Below are 14,305 nucleotides of genomic sequence, written 5' to 3'. Positions count from 1 at the left end.
GATTTGATGGCGGTGCTCGAGGTTGAATGGAAACATTTGCTGGTGGTACTTAAGCTCGCATCGCTTTCAAACTGAGTTTGGGAGCCACTGGGCCAGGCCAACCCCTGCTCAAAGCAGGGCCAGTCCCAACTAGATCATCCCAGCCAGACTGACTGTGGCTGATCCCTCTTGAACCATTCGCTTCAGAGGGAGTGGGACTGGGAAAGGGAGGGATAAAGCTGGTCTCAGACCACCTCTGTTCTCCGGTATTCTGGGGTCCCAGGTTCTTGGGCAATCTCCAGGTTGCTCTAAGCCGTGATCTGCTTCCCATGGCCCACCCTAGCCCACAGGAGAAAGGGAACAACCAAAACATAGACATACTGGTCAGTTCTCCTTATTTCTGTACTCAGGTTGCTTGACAGGAATCCTGCTTGCTAACTCTGTACCGGAAGTGGGGGCCCTTGAGTGTGAGAGGGGCCTATTCCTTGAACCATCTCTACTATTATTATGAGCCCTGTACGCTGCCAAAGGGAGTAAGGGTGGTCTCACTGATAGAGAAACACTTTTCCAGCGTGCCTTCCTGGACCTGGCCCCAGCCCCTTAAATAACGTGAGGCCAGTCAACCAGCCAGTGCCCTAAACTTAGAATCATAGCAAATGAGGTTTGGGAGGGACCTCAGGAGGTCATCTAGTCCAACCCCCTGCGGAAAGCAGGCCGGATCCCAACTAGATCACCTCAGCCAAGGCTTTGTCTAGCCGGGTCTTAAAAACCTCTAAGGTTGGAGATTTCTCAGCCTCACTGGGTAGCCTCTCCTAGTGCTTTACTACCCTCCTTCTGAGAAAGTTTTTCCAGCTATCTAACCTAAACTTCCTGTGCTGCAACTTGAAACCATTGCTCCTTGTCTTGTCAGCTGCCATCACTGAGAACAGTGTAGCTCAGGGGTGGGAAAAATACAGCCTGTGGGCTGGATTTGGGCACCAAGGGATTTTGTCCTGCCCATGGCAGGTTCTTCAGCCCTGCCCAGTCTAGGTGGAGAGGGATAGCCCAGGCTCTGGCACCCAGGGTGGGTGTTCATTGGGGTCGGGGGGCTGTGCACTCATGGGGACTTGCTTCCAGCTGCTGCCGCCTGCCAGTTTCCTCCACTGCCACCAGCCCCGGCCCTTCTGCCCAGGCACCCTGACCCGTCTGTCTTACACTCGTTGCTGGGGACACCAGACAGAACAGGTGGGCAGGGTTTCCATGGAGACCGTCCTGGGACCCACGTGAGCAGGGTGTACGGCCTGGTGGATAGGATGGGGCTGTGGGTGGGCAGGGAGCGGCATCTTGGAGTGGAAATGGTGGGTGGGGCCAGGGCTGGGATCCAGATTGGGATTGCAGGGTGGTTCCAGCATGGGACTGGGGCCTGAGGCTAAGCCACAATCAGCTGTCCACATGTTTTTGTGACAGGCGCCGGTCCTGCGGGCAGGGGCGTGTGGGGAGTGAATTATGGCTCTGCTCCAGACCCTGGCTCCATGCTGTCATGGCCCCGTGATCCTGATCCCAGCCCTGGCGCCGTCTGCCTGTCCTGCTTCCAGATGCCGCTTGCCCGCAGCCTCATCCCATGCATCCTGCCCATGTGTGTCCCACCCGGTCTCCATGGAGACCCCAGGATCACTAGGCGGTGACAGTGTGGGGCTGGGGCCCTGGGCAGAGCTGCAATCCACTCCCCTTGTGCCTATGCCTGCAGAACCAGCACCCATTGCAGGGACGGACGGGGAGCACATTGCAGCTCTGCCTTGGGCCCTGGCCCTGTGTTGTCACCATCCAGCAATTCCAGCCCCAGCCCCACCTATCTTGCTCCTGGATGCTGCTCCTTACAATTTTTTGGGCCACTGCCTGGCCCAAATAATTGCCCAACCTTGGCTTAGCTTGAATCCTCTTTGTAACCAGCCTTTGGGTAGTTGAAGGCTGTTATTAAATCCTACCTCAGTCTTCTCTTTTTCAGACTAAAAAAGCTGAGTTCCCGCAGCCTCTCCTCAGAAGTCATGTTCCCCAGCCCCCTCACCATTTTTATTGCCCTCTGCTGTACTCTTCAATTTGTCCACATCCTTTCTCTGTAGTGGGGAACTCAAAACTGGACACAGTACTCCAGATGTGGCCTCACCGGTGCTGAATAAAGGAGAACAATCACTTCCTTCAATCTGCTGGCAATGCTCCTACTAATGAAGCTCAGGATCCCATTAGCCTTCTTTGCAACAGGGGCACATTGTTCGCCATTGAAGTTGACCAATTTGAAACAGACCTGTTGGCGTTGTCCTCTCTTCCATGTGGTGAGTCTCTGCTGTATTTTAACTTTCTTATAGACCCCAAGATAGATGATATTAATACAAATAATGCTAATAATTGAATAAAGGTTTCAAGAGGTAGGAAAGATGTTGGAAACTTTCATTTTAGTTAGTTTTAGAAATGTGTCTGTATGCCAGGGTATTTCACGGCTGAGCCGTTGTTTAGATGTAATGCAAATGATAATACTGTATGTGTTAGGAATAGACCCTGGCAACCTAGTTCATCCTCAGCCATGAATAAAGTCTTATCCTCCGTTTTGCAAGATGTCTGTTCTGTTTGTGACCAATCCCACCCACTCCAGAATCAAGTGGTGGGGCAAATGACATACAAGGTGGATCACATTACCAGTACTGCCCTTCCATCTTTAATTTAGCGGCCCTCATTTGTAGCTACAGGAGATTAGAAATTCCCAGTGAAGCCCATAGGAGTTAGTCATGGCCTGTCCTGGGAGAATGCAACCCCCAGAGTTTCACTTGTTCCCTTTCTACTTGCATCTTCCTTTCCTTGGGTTTGAGTCATCCTTCCATGTGACAAGTTTTATCTTGCTTGAAATTTTCTGCCATTTCTATTCAAGCAATCCCAATCCAGCTGTCCTTCTTCTACCACAGTGGTACTCAAGCCTTCTGGCCCTGGTCCTGTGGGCTAGAGGAGTAGCGCAGGGCCAGTCTGGGAGCTGGATCCTGTGGCGCATGGGCCAGATCCATGTGGGGTGTCTGCAGGTGTGATCTGGAGTGCTTGTCTGGCCTTGCATGCTAGATGCAGCCTTAGAGTGACCCTGTGCATTGGCTGGACTCCACATACCAGCGCAGTCATGTTTAAGTGTATTTATTATACTATGTCCCCCATATTTCTGACCCAGTACATGAACTCCAGTATCCTAGACAGGAATCCTTAAGTGAATCACGGAAGTATAAATAGCATTACTGAGAGCATCAGAGCACAGAGCCAGTAACTTGTATTGCTTCTAGAGCAGCTCTTCTGTGTTCTGTAGGGGGGACATTTTTCTGTGCAGTAGATGAAAGAGTGGAAAGCCTAGAGGCCAAGATGCTTATCTAAGGTAGAGAAGTGCACAGTGTAGCTCTAGAGCAGGGGTAGGCAACGTTTTTTGGCTGGAGTGCCAAAAAAACCATAATGTCTACCTTGGAAGGTGCCAGAGTGCCAACATGCCAGAGCCCAGAGCAGCTGTTTGCAGCCTCCTGGCTGCAGCCAGCTTATGGAGCCTGGTCTGCTTGCAGCAGGGCTCGCAGCCTCCCAGCTGCCTGCTGGGAGCAGTCTGGGCTCCATGGCTGGCAGCAGCTGCTTAGAGCCAGGGGTGGCGGTGGTGTGCTGAGGAAAATGGCCTTGCGTGCCATGCTCAGCATGTGTGCCAGGGTTGCTGACCCCTGCTCTAGAGGAAAGGTTCAGACATGGTATTTATACTCCTTGGGCTGGCTTTGCTGTACAGCTGATATAGCAGGCAGGGGAGTGAGTTTCTGGGCATGCCCTCATTCCACTGGCCACAAGCATCCATTATATGGGACGCAGGGACATAGGAGGCAACTGGTTTAATACTGTTTCTGTGCTAGTAGAGAAGATGGTAGGGGCCTAAGGGCAGTCCTCTTTCAGGTGACTGTTTGGTTTAGGTCCAGACTCTGCTGGAGACATGGGGCATAACATCTGAGATTAGGTCTCAGCTTCTAGTTTAGGTCAGGCCCTTTGTGGGGAGCCTTTAATCTTGTTTATCCTTTTTAAAAATTGCAGAAGGGGAGAAATATCTAGTTTCCTGTATGGAAAGCTATTTTAAAATACCGTTTTTAAAATTCTGGGTAGGATACAGGAGGAATTGCTGGGGTTTGGTAGAATCAAGGACAGCATGTGTGGACCGGTACAGAGTCTTCCATGGGCAGGCTTAGCTTACACTTCAGAAACTCAAAATTCAGATCTCAGTGGGATTTTCTTTTACAAAAAAGGGGCTGAGATCAAGGTTTACTAGTGCTAGTGTATCTCCTTGTTCAATCCTGAAATGGGCTGAGCAGATGCAGGAAATGCCACTCTGGACTCCCAGAAATACGGGAAATGAATTTCCTTGTCTAAATAAAATCCGCTGTGACACACATTTCTACTTACATCCTTTGCTGAACTGACCAAGTGGAACAAGTCAGGTTTTGATATCAGTGTCAATATTGCCCTGGCAAATAGGTTGTGAGATTGCTTTATACATAAACATTTGATTCACTTCTGGTCCCTTGCAGTAAATTTAATTGACAGCTGATGATAAATGTTCCCACCTAAGGCCATGGGCACACGAACTGAAAGAAGAAATTCAAAGGAAACTTCATTATGATGACTGCATATTTGAAAGTGTGAGAAAAGGAGCAGGCTGTGTATTGGAAGGTAGATGCTGGAAAGTTTGAGAAAATTGCTCCCAAGGTCTGTGAGGGGGTGACCTTGCCAATGGGACAAGATTTCATCTCCTTGATAGTCTGCATTACATATTTGTGAGGCGGGTTTGTTGGTCTGTTTTTAGGACACTGATTTTTTCCATGGGTTTTCCTGTTCATGTCACAATGATTTACATAGGTTTCTACATCAGCAACCTTTTTCTTCTGTTATTTGTAAGATCATTGCTATGAGAAAGCAACTGTGAGGGGATACACAAGTGCAGACATGACAAGCATGAATCCTTTAACTTCTATTGGAAATTCCGATTTTAGTTCCTGTCATTCAGTGAGCAGGTTTTGGCAAGGGCAGATAGCAGATATGTTGCAACTAAACTCTTTAATATTGCACAAGAAGATTCCATCCTCCATTGACTCAGAATCAGATGTTTAAAGGTTTCCTTGTTGGTCTGCCTTGATTAGTTGCTTTTATGTACTGATGGTAACTGCAACCCCTAGGTGAGTTAGTCTTACCATTTGGGAGATAAAATAATTCAATAATTTTTCAAAAAACATTCTCATTACAACATCTTAGATAAACTTCATTCCAGTTCCTTAACAACTCTCCTCTTTAATCTAATAATGTTCTGTTGAGTGATTGAGGGTGCATATAGTGCTTGTATATGACATCAGTAGACTTCAGCTGTTCAGATTCTTTTCCTCCTCACTTATTCTTAAATATATATAGATACAAACAAACCTGTCAAAGAAAGCTATTGATACTCTTTACACATAAGTATATATATTCCTTTCCACTAATATAGGCAGAATTGGAGTGGAAACTTATGTAGTTATGACTGCAGGTTGCAATGTGTTCCCCTGAATACAACTGTTAGAAAGTCTTCCTGCCAACAGACTTAGCGATGTTGACAATGGATTTCTCCAGTATTTTAAAGGATGTATATCACTGTTTCTAAATTGCTTAGGTTATGCCCCTGCTGCAGCAAAGGTGTGACTGCAGCCTGTACAGGCTAAACCAGTTCACAGCCATTTTGGAGTATGAACAAGTTGCAGCTGGTCTGACATTATACCAGGTACTGCAGGGGAACAGGCACCCGGACAGCCCAGCTGGGGATGGGATTAGGCAGTCAGCAGCATGAGGGCAGTTCCCAGCCCTGAGGCTCCTGTGTGGTCCCTGCTGCCCTGCACCCCAGCGCTTCCTTCTCAACTGAAGAACACACACTGTGGGGAAGCTCTGGGTCCCACTGTGATTGCAGCTCCAGGGGAAGGAAGGATGGGTACAGTATGGGCTTCATGGTCCCTGCCTCCCCAGCTGGTGGCTCAGATCTGCACGTGCTTCTCCCAGGAACACTAGCCGCAGCCAACATGGCTGGGAGTTGCTCCTGGAGCCAGGGACAGCTCTCCCCACCTCTTGGAGCTTAGCCAGGCAGTTGTGGCCCCCTGCTGCTTGGGCTAACTGGGAGAAATTTGCTCCCTGGTCAGCGTCTACATGTGTGCTTTGGCACATTAGTTGAATGTGTCACTTTCTCAAACCTATATCCATCATTACTAGCAACCATTAGACTAATCTAATGCTCAGTAGTTGCTGCACACATGTGGAAGCTGACCACGGATTAAATTAGTCTATTGTTTAGTAAAGCACCTTGTGTAGATGCACCCAGTATGTCTGAATCTGATCTCCCCAAATGTGTTTGTTGTATTTTAATTATGATTTTGTTCTCTAAAACTCGTTATCTGAAGATGGTCAAATTGGAAATCAACATATCTCTTAAGGTACAGAAAATGACAGCTCTTTAAGGAAATGTGTATCTGCAGTTTAAGAGGAAGGGTGTAACACAGGAGTTGGCAGTGTTTTCAGGCAGAATACCAAAAAACCCACAATGTCTACTTGTAAGATGGGCAAACATCCAGGCAAACAAAAAGGGGGGAGGGAGGGTGATACTTAACAGCTATTGTTTAGCGCAGAGTGGGGAGCAGTTTGGTGGGGATGGGAAGAAGTACAGTGGCCCTTGAAGGTGGCAGGGCAGGCAGGGGTAGAAGAAGGAGAGGGGGAACTAGTACCTAGTATGGTGGGGGAGTCATAAGGGGCCCAATCCTTGTTGTTGCAGGCCTGGTGGCTCCTTCCCTGCTGTCTGCCCCTAGGTACATGATCACCTACTACTGGCAATGAGCCAGGCCAGGGCTCCATGGACCCTGGTGCAGCTGCTTGCAGCCTCTCCTCTGCTTTCTGCAAGCAGCCTGAGCTCTATGGCAGGTGCCAGGGCCCCTTCCCCACTGTCTGCCCCAAGGCATGTATGCACACGCTGCCAGCAATGAGCTGGGCCTGCATTGCCACAACAAGGATCGGGCCCCTTGCAGCTCCCCTGCCATCTGTCCTGAAGACAAGCAAAATGTCTTGCCATGCTCTGGCACTTGTCACATGCCACGCTCTGGCACACGTGCTGGGGGTTGCCAACCCCTGGTGTAATATTATCCCTTATAGTACATTGGTTAGGTGCAAGTATGCAAATAAAATTGAAAGTTGATTATGGCACTGGTTTTGTTGCATTTATTAGTGACCAAAGCTTTCATACCAGAGTTCTTAGGCTCCCAATCTCAGATGTATAAGTGGCTTGCTGTGCATCTGCCATTGACATCAGCAGCATGTTGGTGCTCAGCCCTCCTGAAAAACTGGGCTACCCTTATTTTAGATGCCTAATTAGTAATAGACACCTTTGATTTGAGGTGTCTAACTCCAAAGCTGCAGTCCCAAACATCCTACTTACCACTGCCTCACCCAGGAGGCATCTGAACTCACCAGACCCCTCCCTGACCTGAAATTTCTCAGATGCCTAACAATCTGTTTGTGGACATGTCTAGCACTGCCCTACTCTGTACATCTTATCTCTTGTGGACTGGGAAAGGAAAAGTTGATAATGCTCTACCTTGCCCCTCAGAGGGATCCAATCTGGAGACTTACTTTGAGAAAGCCTCTCTCAGATCCCTCGCAAAATGCAATGTTGTCTATGTCCCTTTAAAACAAGGCTGGTTGGGACACCATACCTTTCTAGAAGTCCAATTGCCTGGAGGGTAGGAGAGACCGTCTGGTCCCTGTACCAGGAACTGTGTCTTTATTTTACTTTAGACAGTCATTAGCTAAAAATTTGTGTTTCTTTCTGCATAGTGATGCATATTTAACCCATCCAAGCCTGTGACCTGATGATTGAACGCTGCTGGGAGGTGGGAAATGTGGATGTGAATCTCTTCAAGCTACGGCAGGATTCAATGCGCCTCTAAACCTTAGGCTATTATACTAAAGGTTGTGCAAGAGAAGAATGAACTACACTGTCCATTATAACGGAACAGATATAAGCACCTAACCTCAAAGGATTCCTGATTTTGGGGTCCAAGCAGATGGAGGCAGTTGGCTGCAGACCTGATTCATAACCACATATGCTTTAGAGAAGGGTAGGGAATTCAGACACACTCTTCTGCTTAGCATTTTCTAGTTGGCAGCTCTACACTGCTCCTGCTCAGCATGTAGAATTTGCTTACTCTCCCCAGGCATGCTAGGCTTACTACTAACCCTCCCCAGGCACTGTACAGAGAACCCAGGGATCTCATTCTGGACTATGAATTCCACTCTGTGGGTCAGCTGCTTAAAGATTAAGTGCACTGTAGTGCCTAACATGTAGGTGCTTAATTCTTTTATTGAATCTAGCCATTAATGTAGTTTGCAGAAAATAGAAGGTTTGAGTGGATATAAATGGAACTGTGTAGCAACAGAATAAAAAAGTAAGGGTCTACATAAGGGAGATAGAAGTCACTAGTAGAAACTATAGGGGGAGATAATGTAGTAACCTATGAGATTAACTTAATTTAGAATTAAAAAAGGTATGCCCTTCCTTTCTTTGATTCCCACACAAATTATTTAACAGGAAATTTATTTTGAGCAAAGAATATTTAAAGGATTTTTGTAGGTAAGTTTGGCCTACTGGCCAAAATCAATTTAGGATGAGAAGCTAGGTGAGCACTTGCATAGCATTTAATAAAGTTTCTTAGTGCAGATATTTATATGAAGTTAACAGTGGATAAGACAGACAGCTTCTTAAAATGAAGATGCAGCAAGGTACAAAGACTGAGAACTGACACAACTGACAATGTCAGCCTGCTTGCATTTCCATTTCCTTTAGAAAACTATAAACATAGCATGTAGCAAAATATGTGCTTTCCTGTTAAAACAGCCTGTTAGTTCTGCTGTGGCTCTAACAGGGACTGCTCATGTGCTAAATGAAAAGTTTCAGTTCAGCCTTGCTTAGAATAAATTCATTTTGCACAACTATATTGGAAACAGGAAAAATGTCTGGCTTGTAATAAATGAGAATTACTGGGCACTACACACCCAATGTAGATAGAAATTAGCAAAGTCCACCCACTAGAGGATGCAAGGATTAGTTTTACGATGTCACAATAAGCACTCAACAGTAAGGTTAAAACTGCAGGTGAAAGGAGGCAAGTCATGGTCATGCAAAACTTCACTTTCAGAACTGGCTGATTAAAATGGTTTGGGCACTTTTTCACTCTAATGCAGGGGTGGGCAAAATACGGCCCACGGGCCGAATCCAGCCTGTGAGGCCATTCTATCCGGCCCGCGGGGCACCTAAAAAAATTTGGAAAATTATTTCTCTGCCCTTGGTTCCTGTAACAAATGACAGGAACCAAGGGCAGTAGCACCCAGGGGCAGCCCAGCGGGCTCTAACAACAGTGGGGTCCACCCGGCCCTGCCCCCCAGCCGGAAGCCCCAGCCATGGTTTCTGGGCTGGGAGCACGTGGCTGCCCCGGTGTGGGAAGCTCAGGTAAGTGGGGGGGGAACGGCCCCTCCCCACCCATGCCCAGTGCCCCGCGCTGCAGCTGCTCGCAGCCCGCATGGGGCTGCCTGTGCCCGCTCCAGACAGCCCCGTGTGGGCTGCGAGCGCCTGCAGTGTGGGGCATCGGGCATGGGGTGGGGCTGCTTCCCCCCTGCGCTCAGCTTTTTCCTGGGCTCCTTCCCTGGGCGGAGAAAATTGGCCCCTCACCTGCCCCATGGCCGGTGCCCCATGTTGCAGGCACTCGCAGCCTGTGCGGGGCTGTCCGGAGCAGGCACAGGCAACCCCAGGCAGGCTGCGAGCGGCTGCAGCATGGAGCACTGGGCATGGGGCAAGGAGAGGCTGCTTTCTCCCCACACCGTGCTCAGTACCACCTTGTAACCTGGCCCCACTGCTAGGCTGGCAGTGGGGTGGGTTACAAACTGGTGCTGAGCATGGGGAAAAGTGGCCCCTCACCCACCCCATGGCCAGCACCCCATGCTGCAGCTGCTTGCAGCCTGCCTGGGGCTGCCTGTGCTTGCTCCGGACAGCCCTGCATGGGCTGCAAGTGCCTGCAATGTGGGGTGTTGGCCATGGGGCAGGTGAGGGGCCACTTTTCTCCACGCTCAGCACCAGCTTCTTCCTTGCTGGTGAGCAGGGGATCGGGGCTGTGCGCTGTCCCCAGCCTGTACTGTGGGGCTGGGGGGCACCGGGTGCGAGCAGGCAGGGAGCCAGTGGGAGCACAGGGCCCGCACCGGTGCCCTGGGGTCAGTTCCGGTGGGGTCCAGAGCAGGGTGGTGGAAGTGCAGGGTCCCAGCTGGCAGGGGCTCTATGGAGCCGGGCCAGCTCCCCCCTCTCCCAGCTGGTGTAGCCCAGCCCAGCCCTGCTTTGGGCCCCACTGGTGCTAGCCCTGGGACATTGGTCCCAAGACATTGGGACGTTGGTCCCAGGAAGGTGACTAGGGGGTGGGGCACCTGTCAAGGGGCAGGGCTAACCCTGTGGCCCCCGACAGCCTGCCAAAACTGGGTAAGCAGCCCTCCGCTCAAAATAATTGCTGCCTCTGCTGTAATGCCTGTCACATATGCCAGGGCTGTCTAACTGGTGGCCTGCTGGTGCATGTGGCCCTCTTGAGGTTAACCTGTGGCCCCCAGTCCAGGCACCACTCCCCTCCATTGCTCTTGTGCTTCTGCCACCAAAATCTGTTCCCCTTCCCTTCTTCTGCTTCTGCTTCCTGCCCCACTTAGAATATAAAAATGTCAACAGACACTTAAGAATGGGGCCAAATCAGTCATGAATGCTAGAATAATTCTTACTAATTGTATTATCACCAAAAGAACTTCAATACCTTGGAATTATAACAGGGTACAATTTTATCATTTATGTCACTGTTTTCCTTTTGGTTCTGATCAGTACTGACCCAAAATCATTATTCTCTAACAACTGTGCAGTGATTGTGGGGTGAGGGAGCTTGTGGGTACCCCATGCAGCATGGTGTGTGTGTGGGGGGGCATATGTGATGCAGTGCAGGAACACCACTGTGATATGGAGGTACTGGTGCAGTGTAGTAGCGGGCTTACGTGACCTGCAGCCCAGCGTGTGGTCAAAGGACCTGCAGCTCCTAGTCACTCACAAGTTGGATAGCTCTGACTTGCACCTCTTCCACATCATCTTGCAGTTAGTTAGTGGGGGCAGACTTAATTGCAGTGTTGCTAGGGCTAGGTACAAACATTTAAAACTCCCAGGGTGGAATCAATCTAAGTTATGCAGTTTTCTGTAAGCGGTATAGTTTAGATCAGTAGCAAACAGAACACATGCTCACCCTTTGTGGGGGGAACAAATCTTAGACTGGGATCTGCCATTTTTAAACCAGTCTGTGTGCACCAAGCTTCTGTTCTGTTATTGGTATAGACCGGTTTCCAATAACTTATACCGGTAAAAACGTAATGTCTGTACCTGGCCTAGATGGCGACACAAAATTATCAATTTAAACATAGAGGTGATCTCTGTCAAAGGTGAAAGAAGTAGCTGGGTCAGTCTTGAAGTGTGCAATAGCAACTTCTGTTCAGTGACATCCCCCAGGCACTACTTTAATTTTCATTCAGCCTGCAAAACTCTACTGTACTACAGGGGGGGGGAGGGTCTTTGAATGAGTAAAGGGGCTTTACATTTTTTTTTTTTGTTTTTACTCTCCTGGCAAAAGATGAAAAGCTAAACTTTAAGATGAGGTAGGTACACTTCTAAGAACACTGGATGAGGAAACTTTTTATCTCCTCCTCCTATTGCCTAAAATAAATAGGATGGTCTTTATAGAACAGCTTTACAAGTCTACAAATTGTATCCAATCACTGTACTTTAGTAAGTCCACCTGGAAAGAATGTGTAGTCTCTCATCTCAATAGACTGATTTTGAGTTACATTTGAAAGTACTTTATAGAGTTTTAGCCAAATTAGGTTTGAGTGTAGGAGACTAGCAGCCCGGGTGGCTACTTAAAAGTTGTACTGTCTTCCATGGTCTTAATTTAAATCCCAGAGGAATTAAATTGGCATAGTAAACCAACAATCATACGTTAAAATTAATGCTTCCCAGTGGGAAATTTTTTTAGTTTAATGCAGGGGTTTTCAACCTTTTTTAACAAGTGTACCCCTTCTGTCTCAGAGTTTCAGCTCATGTATCCCTTTATATTTTTTTCTTGTCTTTAAGGGGTGGTGGGCAGGAGGGCAGATCAAGGCCCCTGCGGTGAGGGAGGGAGTAGAACTGGGGCAGAGGCAGGTGCTGCACAGCCAGGGCAGAGTGTGGGATGGAGCCGCAAGTAGAGGCAGATTAAGGTGTATTGGAGCCCTGGGCAAATACAAAATTAGAGGCCCACTCCCCCCATGGGAGCTGGGCTATGGCAGGGGGTAGGAAGGGGGACAAAAAGGGTGGGAGACAAAAAGGGTACCAAGTTTAAAACCCCAGCTTTCGCTTCCTGGGGGCCCGGAATTGGTAGGCATGGGGGGCGGCTCCTGCCACTGTGCACACCCCAGGAGGGCATGGGGGACATGTGCCCCTGGATCTGCGTACGGGGAAAGGGTGGGCTGCCCCAGTGGTGGGGGAGTGGGGCTAGGGCTGGAGCAGGGGCTGCCCAGCCAGGGTGGGGCACAGGACAGCTGCATGGGAGCTGGCTACTGCTGCTATGCGCACCCCCAAGAGGGCATGTGGGGGTGTGGTCCTGGATCTGTGTGAGATGGGGCTGGGGTTGCACCAGGCTGTTTCCGGCGGGGTCTGGACTGGGCTGTGCTTGGGGCAGGCAGTGGTGGTGCTGGGAGGGGGGCTACAGGAGGGGCTGCAGCCACTCCAGAACTCGCCATAGCCTCCCCCAACCTCACCTCCCAGCACCACCACCACCCACCCTGAGCACAGCCCCGTCCAGCCCCTTGCTGGGAAGAGCCCAGCACTGCCTCAGCCCCAGCCCACAGCGGCAGCCTGCCTTGCCCTGTATGCAGATCTGGGGGCACACGCCTCCCATGCCCTCCCTCAGTGTACACAGCAGTGGGAGCCCCCCGTTCCCTGCACGTGGCTCAGTCCTGTGCCCTACCCCAGCTGGGTAGCCCCTGCCCCAGCCACACTCCCTCCCCCACTGCTGGGCCCTCGTTTTGCAGCCCCCACACCTCTTCCCTCAGTACAAACTTATTAGCCAGACCCGGCTTGTCTCTAAATAGCTGGGCCGTGCTCCTTGTCACCTGCATGCTGCACTGCAGCTGTGCGCACGCATGCAGCATTTATCGGCCACATTATTGGCTCAGCAGTTGCGTACCTGCTACGACCTTTTTAAGTACCCCTAAGGGTATGTGTCTTGATTTTTCCTGGGTGAGATAGTTTATGCATTAGACCAGTGATTGTCAACCAGGGGTACGCACAATGTTACCTCCAAGGAGTAGTGGTCCATGAGTACGCCGCTTCGGTGCGGTGTGGGACACCTACTGAAGGTAAGCTCCTCACTCCTCACCCAGGGTAGGCAGCAGGGGCGGGGGCTTGGTGTGGGTTCTGCCAGGTCTGGGACACTGCTCCACTCCCCCGCTTCCCCTTGGGGAGTGAGGAGTCACGTGTCGTCAGGGCTGGGGAGTGGAGCACTTCCCTAGAGCTGGTGGAGCCCACAGAGCAGTTCTCCAGAGCCGGCAGAGTGGTGGCTCTGGGGCAGGCACTTGTTGCAGGAAGCGGCTCCTCCCTGAGGTGAGGCAAGGCAGGGATGGAGGCTGAGGCTGGGGGCTGGCACAAGCTCTGCCGGCTCCGGGGAAGTGCTCCACTCCCCAGCCTCCTCACTTCCAGAGGCAAAGCGGGGGAGCAGAGCAGTTCCCTGGAGTGGGTGGAGCCCACCCCAGGCTCCCACCCCCACCTCTGCCTCACCTTGGGGAGGAGCTTATCTTCTGTAAATGTCGCACACCGCAGCCTAGCTCCTATCCCGGCAGGTGCGTGGTCTATAAAAGTTTGTGCACGGCCAGACTTTTATTTGAGGCAGCGTACGTGTGCACTTTAGAGGGAACCTTGGGTACACGTGACCCTCCCCCTCTCTCCACCCCAAACAAAATATGTATTTCTGTTGTCTGCCTTCCTTTAGTATGGATTGCTGTCCAGGGTACATTTCTACTTTTATGGCTATGTATTCATTAAGCTTTCCACTGAAATGTTCACTTTTCCCAGCATTCCCAGCAATGAAGGTAAGTCAGTTTTCATCTTATGTATGGAAGAAACTAAAATACAATAGCTGAGAGTTCTTTACAGCCTTAACAAATCTATAGCAAAGCTCTTGACTACAAAGGCTTC

The 14,305-nt window shown here is 50.0% G+C and overlaps 1 long non-coding RNA gene across 1 annotated transcript in view; it reads left to right on the top strand.

The window, feature by feature from the left end:
• The window catches only part of LOC132245907 (uncharacterized), a 28,064-nt gene that overhangs the window by 526 nt on the left and 13,233 nt on the right, over nucleotides 1–14,305 (top strand). The window contains exon 2 of the long non-coding RNA XR_009457607.1: nucleotides 2,079–2,288. This is a non-coding gene — a long non-coding RNA (uncharacterized LOC132245907). The remainder of the gene's footprint in view (nucleotides 1–2,078; nucleotides 2,289–14,305) is intronic.

The sequence above is a fragment of the Alligator mississippiensis genome, chromosome 1 (genome assembly GCF_030867095.1).
Source record: "Alligator mississippiensis isolate rAllMis1 chromosome 1, rAllMis1, whole genome shotgun sequence".
NCBI classification, from domain to species: domain Eukaryota; kingdom Metazoa; phylum Chordata; order Crocodylia; family Alligatoridae; genus Alligator; species Alligator mississippiensis.
The sequence above is the reverse complement of the archived record's forward strand: the minus strand, read 5'-3'. Positions and strand labels throughout refer to the sequence as shown.